Source organism: Chiloscyllium plagiosum, unplaced genomic scaffold, assembly GCF_037043375.1.
Source record: "Chiloscyllium plagiosum isolate Xiang-an unplaced genomic scaffold, Cpla_swu_hap1 HiC_scaffold_11, whole genome shotgun sequence".
In the NCBI taxonomy this organism is placed as follows: domain Eukaryota; kingdom Metazoa; phylum Chordata; class Chondrichthyes; order Orectolobiformes; family Hemiscylliidae; genus Chiloscyllium; species Chiloscyllium plagiosum.
This window is the reverse complement of record NW_028270149.1, coordinates 64,073,798-64,097,095: the sequence shown is the minus strand read 5'-3', so window position 1 is coordinate 64,097,095 and position 23,298 is coordinate 64,073,798.

The window sequence follows — 23,298 nt, the reverse complement described above, 5'->3', positions numbered from 1 at the left end:
CCATTAACGTTGTAATATTGTACGCATGATCATTGTGATCCAGCTGGTTTCAGCACTATGAAATTGTTAATTTCTAGATAGTGTGATTTGGTTCAATGTCATTGCCCTCACAACCTTGAGCCCTTCTGTCATTCGGCTAAATTCTCTGGGTTGAATCTGGAAGATGGTTGTTTTATAGATAACACATCTGCAACATTAACATCATGCAGGGCAATTGCATTCTTTTCTGGCCTATTTACACAATTTGATTTATAAGTCAGGAATAGATTTAATAGATCACTTTGATCAATTTTTAGGAGTTAGCGTAATATTTCATCGAACTTTTCAAACATCTCCATATAATCTTATCTAATTATTAAAAAGTTAACTTTTTAATTTCTGATCCATTCTTGATATTTTCATTTCACTACCTATATATACCTCACTTTATTACCACTATAAGCACAGTTCTCTTCTGACTATCCTTCTGTCAGAGTATCAACTTAACATTAACATGACACACTTGCTGATTCCTTTTTCTCCTTTGTAGTACTCACAGCAGAATTCACAGCATTGGGTTTCTTGTAGATTTGATAAAATCGAGTGAACCATGCGTTTGACTATTTCCAGAGTACTAACAACATATCTCCAGTGACAAAATTCTAAGTTTTGACATTTTTATCTGCTCTTTTTTAGTTATGTTTCAAAATCGCCAACTTTTAATTTTTGGTTAGATTTTCTCTGAAACTTGACACATGGGCCAGAATGCAGTCTCTAAGCTTTGGTTCATATTTGTTCCTAATTGATTTAAGAGATTCTCTCACCTCAATTCCATACACCAGTTCAAAGGAATGGAATCTGTGGATCTTTTAGGGCACCATTACTGGAAAACAGTAACAAGGGAATTTCTTTATTCCAATCACTGGTGTATTTCCTGAGAATATTGAACCCGGGTCTCTGCCTCACAGCGCCAGAGACCCGGGTTCAATTCCCGCCTCAGGCGACTGAATGTGTGGAGTTTGCACATTCTCCCCGTGTCTGCGTGGGTTTCCTCCGGGTGCTCTGGTTTCCTCCCACAGTCCAAAGATGTGCAGGTCAGGTGAATTGGCCATGCTAAATTGTCAGTAGTGTTAAGTAAGGGGTAAATGTAGGGGTATGGGTGGTTTGCACTTCGGCGGGTCGGTGTGGACTTGTTGGGCCGAAGGGCCTGTTTCCACACTGTAAAGTAATCTAATCTAATCTTATGATTTCCAATATCTCCAGTAATGATAAGAAAGTTAGCATTAAGGTATTTTACCTGAATGTTTGTAGTACTCATAGCAAAGTAGATGAATTAACAGCACAAATCATCATGAATAATTCTGATATGGTAGGCATCACAGAGACATGGTTGCAGCGGGTTCAGGACTAGCAGTTAAACATGCAAGGATTGACAACTTATCAAAAGGACAGGGAGGTTGGAAGAGTGGGTGTGGTTGCCTTGTTAGTTAAGATCCTTGAGGACCAAAGAGGTAGCCATGGGCACACGTCTGGGCCCCAGCTACGCCTGTCTCTTTGATGGCTACGTAGAACAGCCGATCTTCCGTAATTACACCAGCACCACTCCCCACCTCTTCCTCTGCTACATTGATGACTGCATTGTGCCGCCTCGTGCTCCCGCAAGGAGGTTGAGCAATTCATCAACTTCACCAATACATTCCACACTGACCTTAAATTTATCTGGACCATCTCTGACACCTCCCTCCCCTTCCTGGACCTCTCCATCTCCATTAATGACGATTGACTTGACATTGACATTTTTTACAAACCCACCGACTCCCACGGCTACCTGGATTACACCTCTTCCCACCCTACCTCTTGCAAAAATGCCATCCCATATTCCCAATTCCTCCGCCTCCGCCGGATCTGCTCCCAGGAGGACCAGTTCCACCACAGAACACACCAGATGGTCTCCTTCTTTAGAGACCGCAATTTCCCTTCCCACGGAGATAAAGATGCCCTCCAACGCATCTCATCCACATCCCGCACCTCTGCCCTCAGACCCCACCCCTCCAAACGTAACAAGGACAGAACGCCCCTGGTGCTCACCTTCCACCTACCAACCTTTGCATAAACCAAATCATCTGCCGACATTTCCGCCACCTCCAAAAAGACCGCACCACTAGGGATATATTTCCCTCCCCACCTCTTTCCGCCTCTGCAAAGACCGTTCCCTCCGTGACTACCTGGTCAGGTCCACGACCCCCTACAACCCACCCTCCCACCCTGGCACCTTCCCCTGCCACCGCAGGAACTGCAAAACCTGCGCCCACACCTCCTCCCTCACCTCCATCCAAGGCCCTAAAGGAGCCTTCCACATCCATCAAAGTTTTACCTGCACATCCACTAATATCATTTATTGTATCCATTGCTCCCAATGCGGTCTCTTGTACATTGGGGAGACTGGACGCCTCCTAGCAGCGCGCTTTAGGGAACATCTCCGGGACACCCACACCAATCAACCACACCGCCCTGTGGCCCAACATTTCGACTCCCCCTCCCACTCTGCCAAGGACTGCAGGTCCTGGGCCTCCTTCACCGCCGCTCCCTCACCACCAGAAGCCTGGAGGAACAACGCCTCATCTTCCGCCTCGGAACACTTCAACCCCAGGGCATCAATGTGGACTTCAACAGTTTCCTCATTTCCCCTTCCCCCACCTCACCCTAGTTCCAAACTTCCAGCTCAGCACTGTCCCCATGACTGGTCCGACCTGCCTATCTTCTTTTCCATCTATCCACTCCACCCTCCCCCCGATCTATCGCCTTCATCCCCTCCCCCACTCACCAATTGTACTCTATGCTACTTTCTCCCCACCCCCACCCTCCTCTAGCTTATCTCTCCACGCTTCAGGCTCTCTGCCTTTATTCCTGATGAAGGGCTTTTGCCCGAAACGTTGATTTTACTGCTCCTCGGATGCTGCCTGAACTGCTGTGCTCTTCCAGCACCACTAATCCAGAATCCCTTACCACTTGCCATAGGCACAGTTCAACAAAAAAATATCTTTTAGAACTAAATCCAATCTATCAGTAAAGTTTCTGCCAAGTCATTCTTGGTGCTGAATGTTGAAGTCCCCTAGTCAGAGTACACTATGTACCATTGCCTTCGAGTGCTTCCTCTGATTGCTATTCAACATGGAGGAGCAATTATTCATCAGGCAAGTGAGGTGAAGATATGTGGTAATCAGCAGCAGGTTTGCTTGCCCATGTCTGACCTGATGTCACATGACTTCTTGGGTTCCATGGGGTCAGTGTTGAGGAATCCAGAGCAATTTTATACCATTACACTGTCACATCCATAGATGGTGATATTTTGGACATTGGATTGAATCCTGTGTTTTATTTTTGGCTAAATGCAAATCATATTGAGTTTATTGATGATTCTCTGTGTAGGCCAATTAAGTTTTCTCACCATATCTTACCAAACCTGTTGTATTAATTGTTGTTTCTGCCACTATGAAGTCCAATTTCACCACCGCCTTACAAGGAACTATTCCTGGAACAACTCACCATATCCATCTTAAAACCAGCATCCCCTGCATCTCTGTCATCTTAGAAAGTATTGCTGATTTGGAGGGACACTGGCATTTGGCAGCTGCCCTGCCCTACTTGATATTGTGGACTTGGAGGAGGGAGGGCTGAGAAGGGAATGTTGGCACCCCAATTCTCTGACAGGGATTTCAATGTCCTGGTCATCAATGAAGATGAGCGGCAGAGGTTTTGTTACAATGACATTTACAATTAGTAAAAATAGTTAGTAAAGACCATAAGACCATAAGACATAGGAGCGGAAGTAAGGCCATTCGGCCCATCGGGTCCACTCCGCCATTCAATTATGGTTGATGGGCATTTCAACTCCACTTACCCGCATTCGCCCTGTAGCCCTTAATTCCTTGTGACATCAAGAATTTATCAATCTCTGCCTTGAAGACATTTAGCGTCCCAGCCTCCACTGCACTCTGCGGCAATGAATTCCACAGGCCCACCACTCTCTGGCTGAAGAAATGTCTCCGCATTTCTGTTCTGAATTTACCCCCTCTAATTCTAAGGCTGTGTCCACGGGTCCTAGTCTCCTCGCCTAACGGAAACAATTTCCTAGCGTCCACCCTCTCCAAGCCATGTATTATCTTGTAAGTTTCTATTAGATCTCCCCTTAATCTTCTAAACTCCAATGAATACAATCCCAGGATCCTCAGCCGTTCCTCATATGTTAGACCTACCATTCCAGGGATCATACATGTGAAGAAAAGTATGACAGCAAGCGTGCCTGAGGATAAGAAATCTGTGAGGAAAGATTTCAACATTTGACAGCCTGCGTAAGGACAGAGGCAGCTGATAGCGTGGAGAGGAAAGGAAATTGCCTTTGCCATGGACTTAGAAGTACAGCTCAAAGTGTAATTAAGACTCCAGTGTGGTTATGTGGAGTAATTGAGACATTAATACATGTCTTAATTTTATGTTGGAGATTAAAAACAAAGTGAAACTGATAGATTTTTCTCATGTTGTGTAGCTAAACTGAGCTGAACACTTTGAGATTAGAGATTGGATACTTCATAAAGAATAGTATTTAGTTTCTCACAGGGGGTTTACTTTTGTTTAGCCATGCAATTTGATTTTTAAATCAGATTACAAACTTTATTCCTGTTAAGTCCTGCTGAATTATGTGCAGTCTGACAGTCCATTAGGAAATACACTCACAAAGCCCAAGCTTATTGCTTTTAAAATAAGAAAACATTCATTGACTGAGTCTGATAATCATGCTATGCACATGGTTATGTGAGGTAGAAATCATGTTTATTTATAAGAGAGGCTAGAAAAAACTCGGGTTATTTTCTCTGGAGTGGTGGAGGCTGAGGTGAGACTTAATAGAAGTCTACAAAGTTATGAGATGCATAGATAGGGTTCATATTCAGAATCTTTATTTTTCCAGAGTGGCAAAATCTAATACTCAGTGCATTCATATAACATTGAATCATAGAGTCATAGAGATGTACAGCATGGAAACAGACCATTCGGTCCAACCCGTCCATGCCGACCAGATATCCCAACCCAATCCAATCCCACCTGCCAACACCTGGCCCATATCCCTCCAAACCCTTCCTATTCATATACCCATCCAAATGTCTCTTAAATGTTGAAATTGTACCAGCCTCCACCACTTCCTCTGGCAGTTCATTTCATATACGTACCACCCTATGCGTGAAAAAGTTGCCCCTTTGGTCTCTTTTATATGTTTCCACTCTCACCCTAAACCTATACCCTCTCGTACTGGACTCCCTGACCCCAAGGAAAATACTTTGCCTATTTACCCTATCCATGTCCCTCATAATTTTGTAAACCTCTGTAAGGTCACCCCTCAGCCTCCGACGCTTCAGGGAAAACAGCCCCAGTCTGCTCAGCCTCTCCCTATAACTCAAATCCTCCAACCCTGGCAACATCGTTGTAAATCTTTCCTGAGCCCTTTCAAGTTTCACAACCTCTTTCCGATACGAAGGAGACCAGAATTGCATGCAATATTCCAACAGTGGTTTAATCAATGTCCTGTACAGCCGCAACATGACCTCCCAACTCCTGTACTCAATACTCTGACCAATAAAAGAAAGCATACCAACCGCTGCCTTCACTATCCTATCTACCTGTGACTCCACTTTCAAAGAGCTATGAACCTGCACTCCAAGGTCTCTTTGTTCAGCAACACTCCCTAGGACCTTACCATTAAGTGTATAAGTCCTGCTAAGATTTGCTTTCCCAAAATGCAGCACCTCGGATTTATCTGAATTAAACTCCATCTGCCACTTCGCAGCCCTTTGACCTATCTGGTCAAGATCCTGTTGTAACCTGAGGTAACCCTCTTCACTGTCCACTACAGCTCCAATTTTGCTGTCATCTGCAAACTTACTAACTGTACCTCTTATGCTCGCATCCAAATCATTTATGTAAATGACAAAAAGTAGAGGATCCAGCACCGATCCTTGTGGCACTCCACTGGTTACAGGCCTCCAGTCTGAAAAACAACCCTCCACCACCACCCTCTGTCTTCTACATTTTTGAGCCAGTTCTATATCCAAATGGCTAGTTCTCTCTGTAATCCATGAGATCTAACCTTACTAATCAATCTCCCATGGGGAACCTTGTCGAATGCCTTACTGAAGTCCATATAGATCACATCTACCACTTTGCCCTCATCAAGCTTCTTTGTTACTTCCTCAAAAAAGTCAATCAAGTTTGTGAGACATGATTTCCCACGTACAAAGCCATGTTGACTATCTCTAATCAGTCCTTGCCTTTCCAAATACATGTACATCCTGTCCCTCAGGATTCTCTCCAATAACTTGCCCACTACCGAGGTCAGGCTCACCGGTCTATAGTTCCCTGGCTTGTCTTTACCGCCCTTCTTAAACAGTGGCACCACGTTTGCCAACCTCCAGTCTTCCGGCACCTCACCTGTGACTATCGATGATACAAATATCTCAGCAAGAGGCCCAGCAATCACTTCTCTAGCTTCCCACATAGTTCTCAGGTACACCTGATCAGGTCCTGGGGATTTATCCACCTTTAACCATTTCAAGACATCCAGCACTTCCTCCTCTGTATTCAGGACATTTTGCAAGATGTCACCATCTATTTCCCTACAGTCTATATCTTCCATATCCTTTTCCACAGTAAATACTGATGCAAGATACTCCTTTAGTATGTCCCCCATTTTCTATGGCTCCACACAAAGGTCGTCTTGCTGATCTTTGAGGGGCCCTATTCCCTCCCTAGTTACCCTTTTGTCCTTCTTGTATTTGTAAAAACCCTTTGGATTCTCCTTAACTCTATTTGCCAAAGCTATCTCATGTCCCCTTTTTGCCCTCCTGATTTCCTTCTTAGGTATACTCCTACTGCCTATATACTCTTCTAAGGATTCACTCGATCTATCCTGTCTATACCTGACATATGCTTCCTTCTTTTTCTTAACCAAACCCTCAATTTCTTTAGTCATCCAGCATTCCCTATACCTACCAGCCTTTCCTTCCACCCTGACAGGAATATACTTTCTCTAGATTCTCGTTATCTCACTTCTGAAGGTTTCCCATTTTCCAGCCGTCCCTTTACCTGCGAACATCTGCCCGCAATCAGCTTTCAAAGGTTCTTGCCTAATATCGTCAAAATGCATGGCCTTTCTCCAATTCAACTTTAGATCTGGTCTATCCTTTTCCATCACTATTCCATCAAAGTGCTCCCCCTCTGACAGCTCAGTCACCTGCCCTGCCTTATTTCCCAAGAGTAGGTCAAGTTTTGCACCTTCTCTAGTAGGTACATCCACATACTGCATCAGAAAATTAAGTACGCACTTAACAAATTCCTCTCCCACTAAACTTTTAACACTATGGCAGTTCCAGTCCATGTTTGGAAAGTTAAAATCCCCTATCATAAACACTCTATTATTCTTACAGATAGCTGAGATCTCCTTACAAGTTTGTTTCTCAATTTCCCTCTGACTACTGGGGGGTATATAATACAATCCCAATAAGGTTATCATCCCTTTCTTATTCCTCAAATGATGGGGTGGTGGGGGAGGGATGTTCAAAGGAAAAGTGAGGGGCAAGTTTTTTTTACACAAAGCATGGTAAGAGTCTGGAACATTCTGCCAATGGGTGGTGGTGGAGGTAGATATCTCAGGGGCATTTAAGAGCTTTTTTTAAGATAAACACATGAGTATGTGAGGAATGAAGGGATATGGACCAAGGGCAGGCAGAATGGATTAATTTAACTTAGCATCATGTTTAGCAACACTGTGGGCTGAATGGCCCATTCCTGTGCTGTACAGTTCTTTGTTCTCTCTCAGCCTTGAATATACTTAACAATCCAAAGTCTAGTGAATAATTCCACAGATTCCCTCTGACAAAAGAATTTCCTCCCAATCTCTGAATGACATTAAAATAGACGAGAAGCCAAGGGGTGGGGTTGACAAAGTGTCTTCATAGGGATATAGATAGATTAAGCAATTGAGCAAAAACCTTGTAGAATACAGTGCAGGAAGTGAGTGGCCCCCAATTCTGAGAATATGCCCTCTAGTCCTCGACTCTCCCACAAGGGGAAACAACTCTTCTGCATCAGCACTGTGAAGTCCCAGAAGTTGTTGTTTTTGTTTCACTAAGATTGCCTCTCATTCTTATCAATTCCAATGAATACGGGCCCCAACCTACTCAAGATCTCCTCTTAAGACAGTTCCATTCTCACTGGGATCAATCTAATGAGGCTTCTGAGGACTGGCTGCAATGCCAATATAATCTTTCCTCGGAAAAGGGGACTGAAACTATTCACAGTATTGCATTTGAGGTCTGATTCATGCCATGTACAGTTTTAGCAAAATTCCCCTTATTTTTATATTTTATTCCCCTTGAAATAAAGGCCAACATTTTAGTTGCCTTCCCTATTACTGTTAAAATTATATGCTTTCCTTTTGCTTTATATGCACAAGGCCTCCCAAATGTCTCTGTGCTGCAGTTTTCTGCAGTCTTTGTCCATTTAAGTGCATGACTTCACATTTTCCTGCACCATATTTTACCTACCAAGCTTTTTACTCAATAGCTTGATCTATTATATCCCTATGAAGGCTCTTTGACATCCTTACCTCTTGGCATCTCATCTATTTTATTATCATTCACAATCTTGGTAATAACACATACATTTTCCTCATCTAAGTTATAATGTTTATTGTAATTAAGTGTGACCCCAATACTGGTGTCTGAGGCACTTCATTAGTTATAGGAAGCCATCCTGAAAATTCCCCATTATTCTAACATTCTGTTTTCAGTTAGTCAGCTAAGTCCTCTATTATGCGATTTTTCTGCCTCCAACGTGCTCTTCTTTAGTAGCCAAACTTGTGGTATATCATCAAATACCTTCTGGAAATCCAAGTATATTACAATCACTGTTTCCCCTTATGGAAGTAACAAACAGAATTGATGAAGAATGTTAATAATCTGTCAGGCATGATTTCCTCATTGTGAAGCCATGCTGAATCTGCTTGATCAAATTATGTATTTCAAAATGGTCTGCTATTATAATAAACGGTGACATTTCTCAGTAACTGATGTTAAGCTAACTAGCTATTAGTTACCTTTTTACCCCGATTACTCTTTAATTAAAATAATGTATTGACAATTTTCCAATTATCAGTACTTTTTCCAGAATCTAAGGACTCTTCAAAGATTATTAACATTGCATTCACTATCTCTACAACTTCTTCTTTTCATGTCCTAGGATGCATCCTATCTGGTCTTTAGCCCCACAAGGGGCTTTTATTGTAGTGACAGTTATTTCTTTTTCTTTAATAGCATGAGGGCGTCACTGGCAAGGCAGCATTTATTGCCCATCCCTAATTGCCCAGAGGGCAGTTGAGAATTAACCACTTTGTTGTGGGTCTGGAGTCACATGTAGGCCAGATCATGTAAGGATGTCAGACTTCCTTCCTTAATGGGTGTTAGTAAAGTAGATGGGTTTTTCTGACAATTGACAATGGATTTATAGTAGTCATTAGATTCTTAATTCCAGATATTTATTGAATTCAAATTCCACCATCTGCCACAGTAGGATTCAAACCCAGGTCCCCAAAACATTATATGGGTCTCTGGATTAAATATCCAATGATGATACCACTATACCATCATCTTATTGGACTTAATTACTCTTATTTTTTTTTGTCCTTGAGTATTTCGTAACTTTGCAATGCAATTGATGCTTTCTAATACGAGATTGACTTATTCAATTCCTGTCATTTCCTGGTTCCCCATTATTATTTTCACAGCCTCATTCTCTAAGTGACCTATGTTAACTTTGATGTATCACTTCCTTTTGACAATACTGAAAGAAGCTCTTGCTGGCTATCTTGATACCACTTGCAGATTTACCCTCAAAGTTTATCCTCTCCTGTTTTTTGCCATTATCTTTTCTTATAGAGTTCTAGAGTCATAAAGGACAGAAATAGACCCTTCGGTCCAATCAGTCCATGCAGACCATGATCTCAAACTAAACAAATTCCATCTTCTTGCTTTTGGCCCATATCTCTCCAAACATTTCTTTAATATGTACTTATCCAAATGTCCTTTAAACATTGTGACTGCACCTGCATCCACCACTTCCTCTGGAAGTTCATTCATACACGGATCACTTCCTGTGTAAAAGAAAGTTGCCCCTCATGTCTTTTCCAAATCTATCTCCTCTCACCTTCAAAATCTGCCCTCTCACTTTGAAGTCCCTCACCCAAAGGAAAAGACACCTGCCATTCACCTTATCTATAATCCTATGATTTTATAAACATCTATCAGAAAACCCCTCAACCTCCTATGCTCCAGTGAAAAATGTCCCAGTGCATTCAGCCTCTCCTTATACCTCAAGCCCTCCATTCACTGCAATATACTGGTAAATCTTTTCTGAACCCTCTCCAGCTTAATAGTATCCTTTCTGTACCAGGGCAACCAGAACTGTCCACTTCTGGTCACCAGAAGAGGCCTCACAATGTACTGTACAAATGACATCCCATCTCCTATACTTAAAGTTCTAAGCAATGAAGGTAAGTGTGCTAAAAGCCTTCTTAACCACCCTGTCTACATGTATTGCAGACTTCAAAGAATTATGTATTTGAACCCTGAGGTCTCTCTGTTCTACAACACTCCCAAAGGCCCTACATTAATTATATAAATCCTGTCCTTGATTGTTTTACCAAAATACAATAACTCACATTTATCCAAATTAAATTCCATCTGCCACTCTTCAGCCCATCAACTCAAATGATCAAGCTCTCTTTGTAATCTCAGATAACCTTCTCCACAGTCAACTGTACCACCAATGTTGGTGTCATCCACCACAAACTTACAAACCATACCATCATAGGTCTATAGTTCCCTTCTTTTTACATTTCTTCTTAAACAAATGCATAATAGTAGCCACTCTCTGGTCATCTGGCAACTCACCAGTAGCTATAGATGATGCAAATATGTCTGTAAGGGACTCCAAAATTTCCTCCCTAACTTCACACAACATCCTTGGATACGTTAGATTAGCTCCTGAAGATATATCCACCTTTATATTTTCCTAAACCACCAGCACTTCCTTTTCTGTAATGTGAGCTGTTTTCAAAACATCAATACAGAGGAACCTCGATTATCCGAATCTCGATTATCTGAATATTGGATTATCCTTAGAAGATTTCAAGGTCCTGCAAAAAAGTTACAAAGAAGTAAGTGTACTGTATTTGGTTTACCTGTACTGAAAAAGATGTGAAAACATTGGCAAAAACAAAGGAACACAAGCAGCTCACTGACTGGATATTTTTTAAGCCTTTGCAAAAGTAAGTGTTTTACAGTATTCCCAGCATTTACCAGGCCATTCATTTAAAAAAAAGGCCAAAAGCTTAAATGCATGCGCGAGGTACAGCTTCTGTCTTTCTACATGAGACTGAGTTCCCCGACACTGATACTGTAAATGGTCTTGCGATCATAGAAGCTGTTCGGGACCTTGTTTAATGCTAGGATTTCATGGGAAGGGTTTAATTCTTCTCATTTTAACCTGTAATTTGCAGACTACAAAGATTAATTTGTTTAAATGGCAGACTCATTAAAATTATAGATTTAAGCAAATTCTCCAGTAGAGCACTGCAGTATGGCTTTCCCTGTTCAAGCTAAAATCGAATAATCAATTATCCGATCGAAATAGAACCCGCTCATCTCTTTCCGATAATCAAGGTTCCTCTGTATTTATTTCCCTGAGTTCTCTAACCTCCATTTCTTTCTCCACAGTAAAAAAAATGCAAAATATTTATTTAAAATCACTCCTGTTTCCTGAGGTTCAATACAAAGATTACCTCAAACCCCTTTTCTTTTTAAAGGAAACCTATTATCTCCCTAACAGATCTCTTGCCTTACTGTACTCGTAGAATCCCTTTAGGTTATCCTTAATCTTATCTGCCAAGGTTATCTCATACCCTCTCTTTGCCTTCCTGATATACCTATTAAGAATGCCCCTATACTTTTTATACTAATCAAGAGATTCAGTTGAAACCAGTTGTCTATATCTAATGTATGATTCTTTTTATTTGTGATGAGAACCTTTATCTTTATTCATCTATTCTTCCCTAATGCTACCAGCATTACCTTTCACTCTAACAAGAACATAATGACTCTGCACTCTTGATGTTACAGTTTTGAAAGCCTCCCATTTACCAGAAGATTTTTAAAATTTTCCGAATCCTCTGGCTTGCCTCTGATTTTTGCCACAGTGTAAGTTGTTTTGCTTTCAATTTGATGCTATCCTTAATTTGTCTATTCAAATAATGAAAAGGCAGCGATGAATGATTTCTTAGTCAGAAGGTGGGTGAGAGGTTATCAAGGGGAGACAGGAATGCGGATTTGAAGTTACAATCAGATCAGCCATGATCTTATTAATGGCAGAGTATATTTATACAATCTGGACTGGGTAACATCATGTGTAAAAGGGCAATGTGGTCATCCCAGGTCTCATACATTGTTTTCTCCATGTAAGTTGAGTTCCAACTGGTTCATAAGAGGGACAAGTAAATAATTGCTTGACACCGACTAGTATAAAGTAGTAATGGATTCGTATTGTTCCAGTGAAGCTGATCAATGATAGCTCAATTTGAAAGGTTCTTCTGCAGTTCCATTTCGCAACATGAAAAATTTATTTTTTACAGCCTTTGTATATTTTATTGTTTTTTTTTAAGAATGAAACATTTGCTAGTTGTAATTATCTGCCATTCTTCCTTTCTATCCACGGAAACAACATGCAATTTAAAATTCCTTGCAAAGTGCTAACTTTTAAAATAAAGAACCTTTGCATTGTTCAGTGGCAAAAGACATTTTATGCATTGATTAAAATGAAGTTAATTGTTTGAATTTATTTTTCAAAAGACCTTGATAGGAAGATGTGATCATTTATGCTTTTCATCTTGGTTGTGTGGTAAGGATTTGTGAAGATTAATTCCATTGTCTGTGAATTACCCATGTTTTTCTGCTAGTAGATGAGCATTGATCGTAGAAGAAAAACATTACAAGAAGGTACAATTAAACCAAAGTAAACAATAGCAAAACAGTGTCATAAAAACAAAGAAGTCATAGCTTCCAAATCATTTTTTCTTTTCACAAAATGGAAATATATGTTTGGCATGATTGCCTTCATTGGTCAGTGCATTGGCCAGAGTATAGGAGTTGGGATGTCATGTTGCGGCGTTGAGGCCACTTTTAAAATACAATTCTGGTTGTGCTTCTATAGGAAGGATGTTGTTAAACTTGAGAGAGTGATGAAAAGATTTTCCCTGGAGTGGAGACTGAGTGGTTACCTTATAAACATGTAAAAAATCATGAGGGACATGAATAGGGAGAATAGCCAAGGTCTGTTTTCCAAGGGAGTCCAAAGCTACAGGACATAGGTTTAAAGTGAAAGGGGAAAAACTTAAAATGGCCCTGAGAGGTAATGTTTTCATGCAGAGGCTGGTGTATGAATGGAATGAGCTGCCAGAGGAAGTGGTGGAGGCTGGTACAATTACAACATCTGGATGAGTATATAAATAAGAAGGGTTTAGAGGGATATGGGCTAACTGCTGGCATATGGGGTGAGGTCAGATTGAAATGTCTAGTTGGCATGGATGAGTTGGACTGAAGGGTCCTTTCTGTATGACTCTATGCAAAAAGTCTACAACAGCATAATTTTGTCATGCCATTTATCATTGCAATTAAAGAAAAAATTGCATCAGGTTGAAATAACCTCCAACATATTTGGAGCTATGTTCTTGGTAATATTCACTGTCCTTGTTTTAAAAAAAACAAGAAATTATAAGCATGCATGAACTTTAGTGCTTTCTTTGAGGGCCTATGCGGAATATGATGGTTTGTGAACTGTTCACTGTTGATTTGTTATATTTGAAGTTTAACACTGATATCTGGAAAGTGACCCCAAAAATAAAGCGCTTGTTTATCAATCAAGTATAAACTCATGTTTATCTAGCAGATAAACAAGGGTAATTCACAGACAATAGAATTAATCTTCACAAATCCTTACCATACTACCAAGATGAAAGGCATAAATGATCACATCTTCCATCATCATGACTCAGAACCCTCTGGCATTAAAACTGAGGTGTAAAAAAGCATGAATCAGGAAGGTGACAATTTCAGTTCATATATGCATGTAGTTCTTCAAGCACCAAACAGGATGATATCAACAATAGGATCAGTGCCATTTCCAAAATCTGGTACTGGGTCAATAAATATTTCCCTGATATCAAATTCAAACACATTGCTTTAGGAATGGAGATTTAACAACAATACACCACCCATGCCATCCACAATATTTGGCACAACCAACCATTTTAAGGCATTGCATGTCCATAATAATGAAAAAAAAATAAGCAAGGAGTGTTCTGGATGTAGTTTGCTAGCTGAGCTGGAAGGTTCATTTTCAGACGTTTCGTTGCCCTACTAGCTAACATAATCCGTGAGCCTCTGGTGAAGCACTGGTGGTGTGGCCCATTTTTTTATTTATGAGTTTAGGTTTCCTTGGGTTGGTGATGTTTTTTCCTGTAGTGATGTCATTTCCTGTGGTGATGTTCCATTTCTTGTTCTTTTTCTCAGGGCATGGTAAATGGGATCTAAGTTTGTTGATAGAATTCTGTTTGGAGTGCCATGCTTCTTGGAATTCTCGTGTGTGTCCTTGTTTGGGCTTGTCCGAGGATGGATGTTTTGTCTCAGTCGAAGTGGTGCCCTTTCTCATCTGTATATAAAGATATGAGTGAGAGTGGGTCATGTCTTTTTGTGGCCTGTTGATGTTCATGTATCCTGATTGTTGATTTTCTGCCTGCTTGTCCAATGTAGTGTTTGTTACAGTTCTTGCAAGGTCTTTTGTAAATTACATTAATTTTATTTGTTGTCTGTATAGGGTCTTTCAATTCATCAGCTGTTGTTTTGGTGTTTTCTGAAATGTCTTTGATGTGGGGAGGAGTGTGAAGTGTTTCTGGACGTGTTTTGTCTGCTTGTTTGGGTTTGCTGCTGAGAAATCAGCGGACTGGGTTTGTTGGGTAACCATTCTTTTTGAATACACTGCATAGGTGATTTTCCTCTGCTCTGCATAGTTTCTTTGTGCTGTGGCTTGTGTTGACTCGTTGAAATAATGTTCTAATGCAACTCCATTTCTGAATGTTGGGATGATTGCTTCTGTAGTTCTGTATTTGGTCCATACGTGTTGTTTTCCTTTGGACACTGGTTTGAAGTTCCCCATTGGCTGTTCGCTTAATGGCGATATCTAGGAATGGCTGTTTGTTGTTGTTTTCCTCCTCTTTCGTGATTTTTATGTCAGTAAGTGTATTATTGTTGGTCTTGAAGCATGGACCGTCTCAAATAAGACACCAGTCACTCTCTTGCTCTAATAGATGTTCACTTTACATTATGGATGACACCTTACAGAGATTCCTATCTTGTATTGTGAACTCCTGAAGTGTGAAACAGGCATAACTAAACGTTCAAGATAAAGATGCATAGGTTGGGACAGGATAAGAAGGTAAGTTTGTTACACCCTCTTTGGAGGGTGGGGATGAGAAGAGAAGCCAGAAGGGGTTCTTTGGAGTTCTGATGTTTACATTAGTTGGCTATTGATGCAATAGCCTGTATTTTAAATATAAAAGAAAACAAAGAACTGCAGATGCTGGAAATCTGATACAATAAAAGAAACTGCTGGTGAAACTCAGCAATTCTGACAGCAGATGCTGCCAGATCTGTTGAGTTTCTCTAGCAATTTCTATTTTGATTATTTTAAATAGGTTCACATCCATATAGGAAATAATGTAATAGTACATAAACATATCTCGTGTTCGAATAGACCAGAATCCCTACAGCATGGAAATAGGTCCTTCAACCCAACAAGTTCACACTGACCCTCCAAAGAGTAACCCACCCAAACCCATTCCTCTACCCTATTATCATATATTTACCCCAGACTAATGCACCTAACCTACACATCCCTGAACTTTATGGGCTATTTAGTATGGCCAATTCAACTAACCTGCGCATCTTTGGATTGAGGGAGGAAACCGGAGCACCCAAAGAATACTCATGCAGACTCAGGGAGAATGTGCATATTCCACACAGACAGTTATCGGAGGCTGGAATCAAACCCAGGACCCTGGTGCTATGAGGCAGCAGTGCTAACTACAGAGTCACTATGCTCATTAACATGCTAAAATTATGCAAATCAATTTAATGCGCCAAATTGTTATATTAATAGTTCCAAAGTTATTAGTTTGAAGTAACTCAAACACTACTATCACCTAGTCACTCTGAGAAAGAAGTTTGGTAAATAAAAACGTGTTATTCGAGGAGGTCTCCTTTTAAAATCACCTCTCCAGATAGAGACATGTGGAAGCTTCACCAATGTTTATCCTTGTACATACATGGGAAAAATGGATCGTCCCAAGCTGTTACAGAACATTAATGTTATACTACATATATATGAGGGTTCGTTATTCAAATGTACCAATCACTAATAACACAATAGTTTCTATTCACTCAGTCATGGTCAAATTCCATCAATGGGTTTTAAACAGTAAATTTACATCACAGCACGTCCACAAGAAGGCAGCGAGATGACCAGATGGCTATGTCTAATCTTGTTTCAATGGGGCATCTTATTTTTTCTAATGGGAAACATTATATCTATCTATTTCTCCAGTATAATAGCTAAATGGCGTAAGGTAGCACATCTGGCCTTCTTCTCTTGGGAAAGGAGTCACTTGTTTCAATCTTGCTCCTTTGTCTGTTCCCTGTCTGTTCCATTAACATGTCAGGCTCCAAGCAACCTTAGTACACTGGATTAATTCAATTATGTTTGGTTAAGCTACATTACTTGCTCCAAATAGTATCCTAGGTTTATTAAACTTTCATTTTAACTGATTTTTAAACTATATAATAAATGTCATTGTATTATCATTTGCAAAATATTTACAGGAGAATCTGAGGTTGAATAAATGAGACAAAATTGTGTCACCAATGGGCATCAACAAAGAGATGTAAGTGGATTATTGCTCCCCATTCGCTACTGGCCGAGAACGATAGCACTTGTCATAACTTGTTGTTACATATCATGGAGCTAACAGAAAAGCAGGGAATTATTCCCACTCGAGCAGTCACCTGCATATTCTGTATTGTGACTATTGAATCAGTCCTTGTTGTAAGTTTTGAATTACAGTAGTACAGAATGATCACTCCTGAGGTTCCAAGTGGTTTCCTTTGAATATGAAACCTTTTGAATCAGAATCACTTGATAGTAGGCAGATGCTTTTGAACAGAATCAATCCTTGCATCCCAGCCTTCTTTCAGGAATCTCTGCCATGGTATTGGAAGAAAGTCACTGCTGTGAGAGGTGACCATTGCATGCAAACAGGGCAAATATTGTGGAACTTGGCAGTTCAGACAGGTTGAAATTCCCAAAAGAACTCATTTACACACAGATGTTCTGCGGAATGAGAGAGATCCAATTAGTTTTGGTCTGATTCTGGTTGTAGGAAAGGAAAGAACACAATGGTACATTAACTGGTAGGAAATGGGAAGGGAATATCAGGAATAGATCCTAGGCTATCATGACGAGCTATATACCAAGATAGTGGCAGAGATCAGTGTTAAATATTTGAGAAGGTTTGTAGCTCAGATTGAGGTTCAGGTTGTAAATTTGCTCACTGAGCTGGTGGGTTTGTTCTCACACATTTCGCCACTATGCCAGCTCATATCATCAGTGAGCCTCTGTTGAAGCATTGGTGTTCTGTCCTGCTCTCTATTGACATGTCTTGGTCTGTTATGGTGAGTGATATCATTTCCAGTTCTTTTCCTCAGAGGTTGGTAAATGGGTCCAAGTCGATGTGTTTATTGATGGAGTCCCGGTTTGAATGCCAGGCCTCGAGGAATTCCCATATGTGTCTCTGTTTAGCCTATCCTTGGATGAATGTGTTGTCCCAGTCGAAGTGGTGTTCTTCTTCATCTGTGTGTAAGGATACTAGTGTTAGCTGGTCATGTCTTTGGTGGCTAATTGGTGCTCATGTATCCTGGTGGCTAATTTTCTGTCTAACCGTCCAATGTAGTGATTTCTGCAAGCCTTGCAGGGTATTTTGTAACTGACATTTGATTTGCTGGTTGTTGGTACAGGGTCCTTTAGATTCATCAGTAGCTGTTTCAGTGTGTTGGCAGGTTTGTGGGCTACCATGATGCCAAGAGGTTGGAGTAGTCTGGTAGTCATCTCTGAGATGTCTTTGATGTATGGTAGTGTGGCTAGAGTTTCTGGGTGTGTTGTGTCTTCTTGTTGGGTTTGTTGTTTAAGAATTGGCGTACTGTGTTTATCAGGTATCTGTTGTTCTTGAATACGTGATAGGGTATTTTTCTTCTGTTGCTGTTTGTAGCCACAATTCAGACAAACTTAACCAGACAGATCTCCAAAGAATGAAACCTGATGGATCCAACACACCCTGTTTCTACAGATTACCTAAGGTACACAAACCAGAGGCCCCCCTCATACACATAGCCTCACTCCTTGTCAAACCGACATATAGACTAGCAAAGGAACTTCACCATAAGCTGAAATACCTAGTAGAAGACTCATGCCACTCCATCCACTCCATCCAAGAATTCCTGAACAGCATCAAAGACACCAAGGTAGAAGACAATGAAGTCATGGTCTGTTTTGATGTAACGGCCCTATTCACATCAATTAACATCAGCCTGGCCAAAGAAACACTGATCGCACCACTAGACAAACGAAGGACACAAACACCAGATAACACCAACTCTATCAGCAAGGACAGCATTCTCAAGCTAGTAAACTCACAAGCCACTTCACCTTCAATGACAAGACCCACAAACAAATCAACAGGACACCCATGGAATCACCAATATCAGGATTTTCAGCAGAAGCAGTGATGTAGAGCCAAGAACATACAGCCCTCCCCACGATCCAACCCAAACTTTGGGTCTGTTATGTGGATGACACCTTTGTCACCATGAAATGGAAGAAAGTAGAAGAAACCTACAATATCATTAACAACATCCTTATTGGCATAAATTTTACCAAAGAGGAAGAGAACAACAACAGACTCCTCTTCCTAGATGTCAACATGGAACAAACAATCGATGGAGGACTGCAGACCAGTGTCTACAGAAAAGCAACACACATAGACCAAATACTCACCTACAGGAGCAATTATCCCAACATCCACAAAGGGAACTGCATCAGGACATTATTTAAATGGGCCACAACACACTGCAGCACCTAGGATTTATGAGCAGCAGAAGAAAAATATACATACCGCGTATTCAAGAACAATGGATACCTGATAAATACAGTCCGCTGATACTTAAACAACAAATCCAACAAGAAGACACAACACACCCAGAGAATCTAGCCACACTACCATACATCAAAGACATCTCAGAGATGACTACCAGATTACTCCAACCTCTTGGCATTATGGTAACCCTCAAACCGACCAACACACTGAAACAGCTACTGATGAATCTAAAGGACCCTGTACCAACAACCAGCAAATCGAATGTCAGTTACAAAATACCCTGCAAGGACTGCAAAAAACACTACATTGGACAGTTAGACAGAAAACTAGCCACCAGGATACACAAGCACCAATTAGCCACCAAAACACATGACCAGCTAACACTAGTATTCTCACACACAGACAAAGAAGGACACCACTTTGACTGGAACAACACATCTATCCTAGGACAGGCTTAACAGAGACATTCACAGGAATTCCTAGAGGCCTGGTATTCAAACCAGAACTCCATCAATAAACACATCGATTTGGACCCCATTTACCAACCTCTGAGAAAAAGAACTGGAAATGATATCAACCACCTTAACAGACCAAGACACATAAATATAAAGCTGGACAAAATACCAGTGCTTCATCGGAAAATCACTGAGGATATTACCTAGCGTGGTGATGAAACATGTGAGAACAAACCTACCAGCTCAGCAAGCAAACTTACAACCTGAACCTTAATCTGAGCTATAAATCTCCTCAAGAATCGCAAACACCTAGGTGCACAATATGCTCAAACTAGCCCGAAAATGGGAAACCAATGCCATCTGACTGAGCACCACCCGCAAACAACTGTATTTCCTACATGAATGCCTCAGGAAATAGGTATTACCGAGATGTGTCAAGTGCAAACCACCTCTCAACAGCCCACAAGCCAGAAGAATAGCAGAACAGAGTGGCTGCAGAATGTTGCGAGAAATGATTAATGATGCCCATAACTGACTCCACAAATACGAACAGGAAATTTTGCACCAAAGAAGTTTGTACAGCAACATGACTGACCAGGAATGAACAAACACGTTAGAAAGAGCCATCAGCATCAAACAACAGCAGATCAAGACAAAGATAAAACTAGACCTACAAGAAAAACTGGACAAACTCACACAAACGAGCAACAGAGACAGTTCAGAAGCTTGGATTAAGAATGTGTCAGACCAACCATTAACAGACATGGAAAGAGCCTTCCTAGTAAGAGGGATGAACTACAACTACAGGGACGCGGACAGAAAGGACTTCCTAGCAGCACTGGAATCCACCCTGAAAGTCAACGGACTTACGGAAGAAATATAGCAGGTCATCAGTAGCACCAATACGAAGCGGGAAGAAAGAAGGGAACACCCTCAACACACAGGAAAGGAAAGTTGAGAAGGACTCAGAAAAGACAAAAATATTGTAATGCTGGCAGACAAAGGGCTCATGACCATCATCCTAAACAGCATTGAAAAAGTAACTCACTGCTCACAGATACCAACACCTACCAACAAGTGATGATGGACCCAACTCCACAGCTAGAAAATTGTATCACAACATCACTGAAGAATCTCCACAAATCAGGTGAAATTAACCAGACCAAAGAATGAAACTTGATGGATCCAACACAACCTGTTTCTACGGATTACCTGAGGTACACTAACCAGACCGCTCCAACCACCCCCCCCCCCCCAACCCAGATACATAGCCTCACTTCCCAGCACGCCGACATGCAGATTAACAAAGGAACCTTCGCCATAACCTGATATACCTAGTAGAAGCCACTCCATCCACTCCACCCAAGAATTCCTTAACATCATCAAAGTTACCAAGGTAGAAGAGGATGAAGTCATCATCTCCTTTGACGTAATGACCCAATTCACATTAATTAACATCAGTATGGCCTAAGAAACACTGACCTTATTACTGATGAACCAAGGACACAAACACCAGACAGCACCAACTCCATCAGCAAGGACAGCATTCTCAATCCTTCCACACAGAGGAAAAGGACACCACTTTGACTGGCACAACACATCCATCCTTTGCTAAATAGAGACACCCACAGGAATCCCTAGAGGTCTGGCATCAAACTGGAATTCCATGAATAAACACATGGATTTCAACCCCATTTACCAAACTCTGAGAAAAAGAAACCATAACACCCAACATAACAGACCAAGACACATAAATTGAAAGTGGACAGAACACCAGCGCTTCAACAGAGGCTCACTGATGATATTACCTCGCATGGTGATGAAACATTTGAGAACAAAGTTACCAGGTCAGCGAGCAAACGTACAACCTGAAAGCAGTATTAAAGTACATCCTTTTGAATTATAGTTAATTAAGCTCATCATGTTATACACCATCAAAGGACTTCTGTTGTCCTTTATCATTTTGTTTTTTATCACAACTTGTAAAATAATCAGGATAAAGCTGTTCATGGTATTGGGGGAAGCTTGCAAGATGTGAACTCTATTTAAAATTTGATTCACACTTTACGAATAATTCACAATATCCCTTTGAATTTGTGTTCAAGAAATCTCACTGTTCCTGTACTCTTTGGATGCTCTGCAACACATAGTAGGATGAAAGGCTTGGATTTTTTCAGTTGTAATTATGGTGAAACAATCAACATTTGCTTTCATTACCCTGTGACATGAAAGAAAATTGTTGCATCTGCACATACACAGTTAAATGCAAAAATCCAGACGTTGCCATTAGTGAATCAGTGATCCTCTACAGGATGACCTATTGAAGATGCCACAGAAGACATCTTTCAAATTCACTGTACTGATAAAAGCTTCTCTTTTTACACTCTAATATTGTTTTGGGGTAACAAAAACACAGTAACATCTTTTATGGATGCAAATTGGTTTTTATATGCACAAAAGTCAGAATTACTGATCGCTTATGTGCACATAAGTCACCCTGGAAAGCATTTTTTTTTCATTTTTGAAATGCAAGTTTTTTCTTGATAATTTTAAAAAAGACATAGCTTTTTATGTTTGTTTAAGCTATTTCCAATTCTAATGAGTTTGCCCAATTATTCATTCTCAATGAAAAAGGAAAGGACAGTATGTTTTTGAAAAATCTTTAGTCTGATTAGTTGCTTTGAAACCTGTTATTACCATTACTGAATATTTAGAGGTTGCCTTAACTTTGAGCCCTATTGAAATTAGTGTCAAGTAAAGAGAAATCAATGCCTCAGAAATTGTTGATCTTTGTGCAAAACTTTTTGTGAGGCCAGTAGTGAGTGTCATCATAGCACTGTTGGCAGTAAAATCCAGACCACTGCATCCATTCTTCCTTCCACTTTCTAGTCTGCTTTAGGTCACCAGTTCTATGAGCAATATAAGTTATCTAAGTTGGTTGGATTTTTATTCATGCGTATTTTAATTGGCCTCTGGATTGGTTATTATCAGTCCCAGTTTTAGCTGCTTCAATTGTCATTACAGTACAACTTCAATTATCCAAATATCAATTATCCAAATTTCAGATCATCTGAACAAAATCGTAAAAACGGCATTAGGCAACTCAGCATTCAGTTAACAGTTTAACGGCATAATGGCGTGTATTGGCAGATAACTGAGAAATATTCAATAACCAGCACTCAAATTATCACTTGTTGATGATATATCAGTTATCAGTTAAATGGCATTATGACGTGCATTGCCAGATAACTGAGACATGTTCGAATAACCAGCATAAAAAATTCCCTGGTACCCTTGAGAGAAGAACATTTGCTGTCCTTACCTGGTTTGGTCAATATTCGACTCTACAGGAACATGAGTAGGCCATTCAGCCCTTCAAGCCTGTTCTACAATTCAATGAGATCATGGCTGATCTGTGGCTAACTTCATATACCTGTGTTTGCCCCATATGCCCTAATATCTTTGCTTAACACAAATTTACTTATCTCAGATTTAAAATTACAA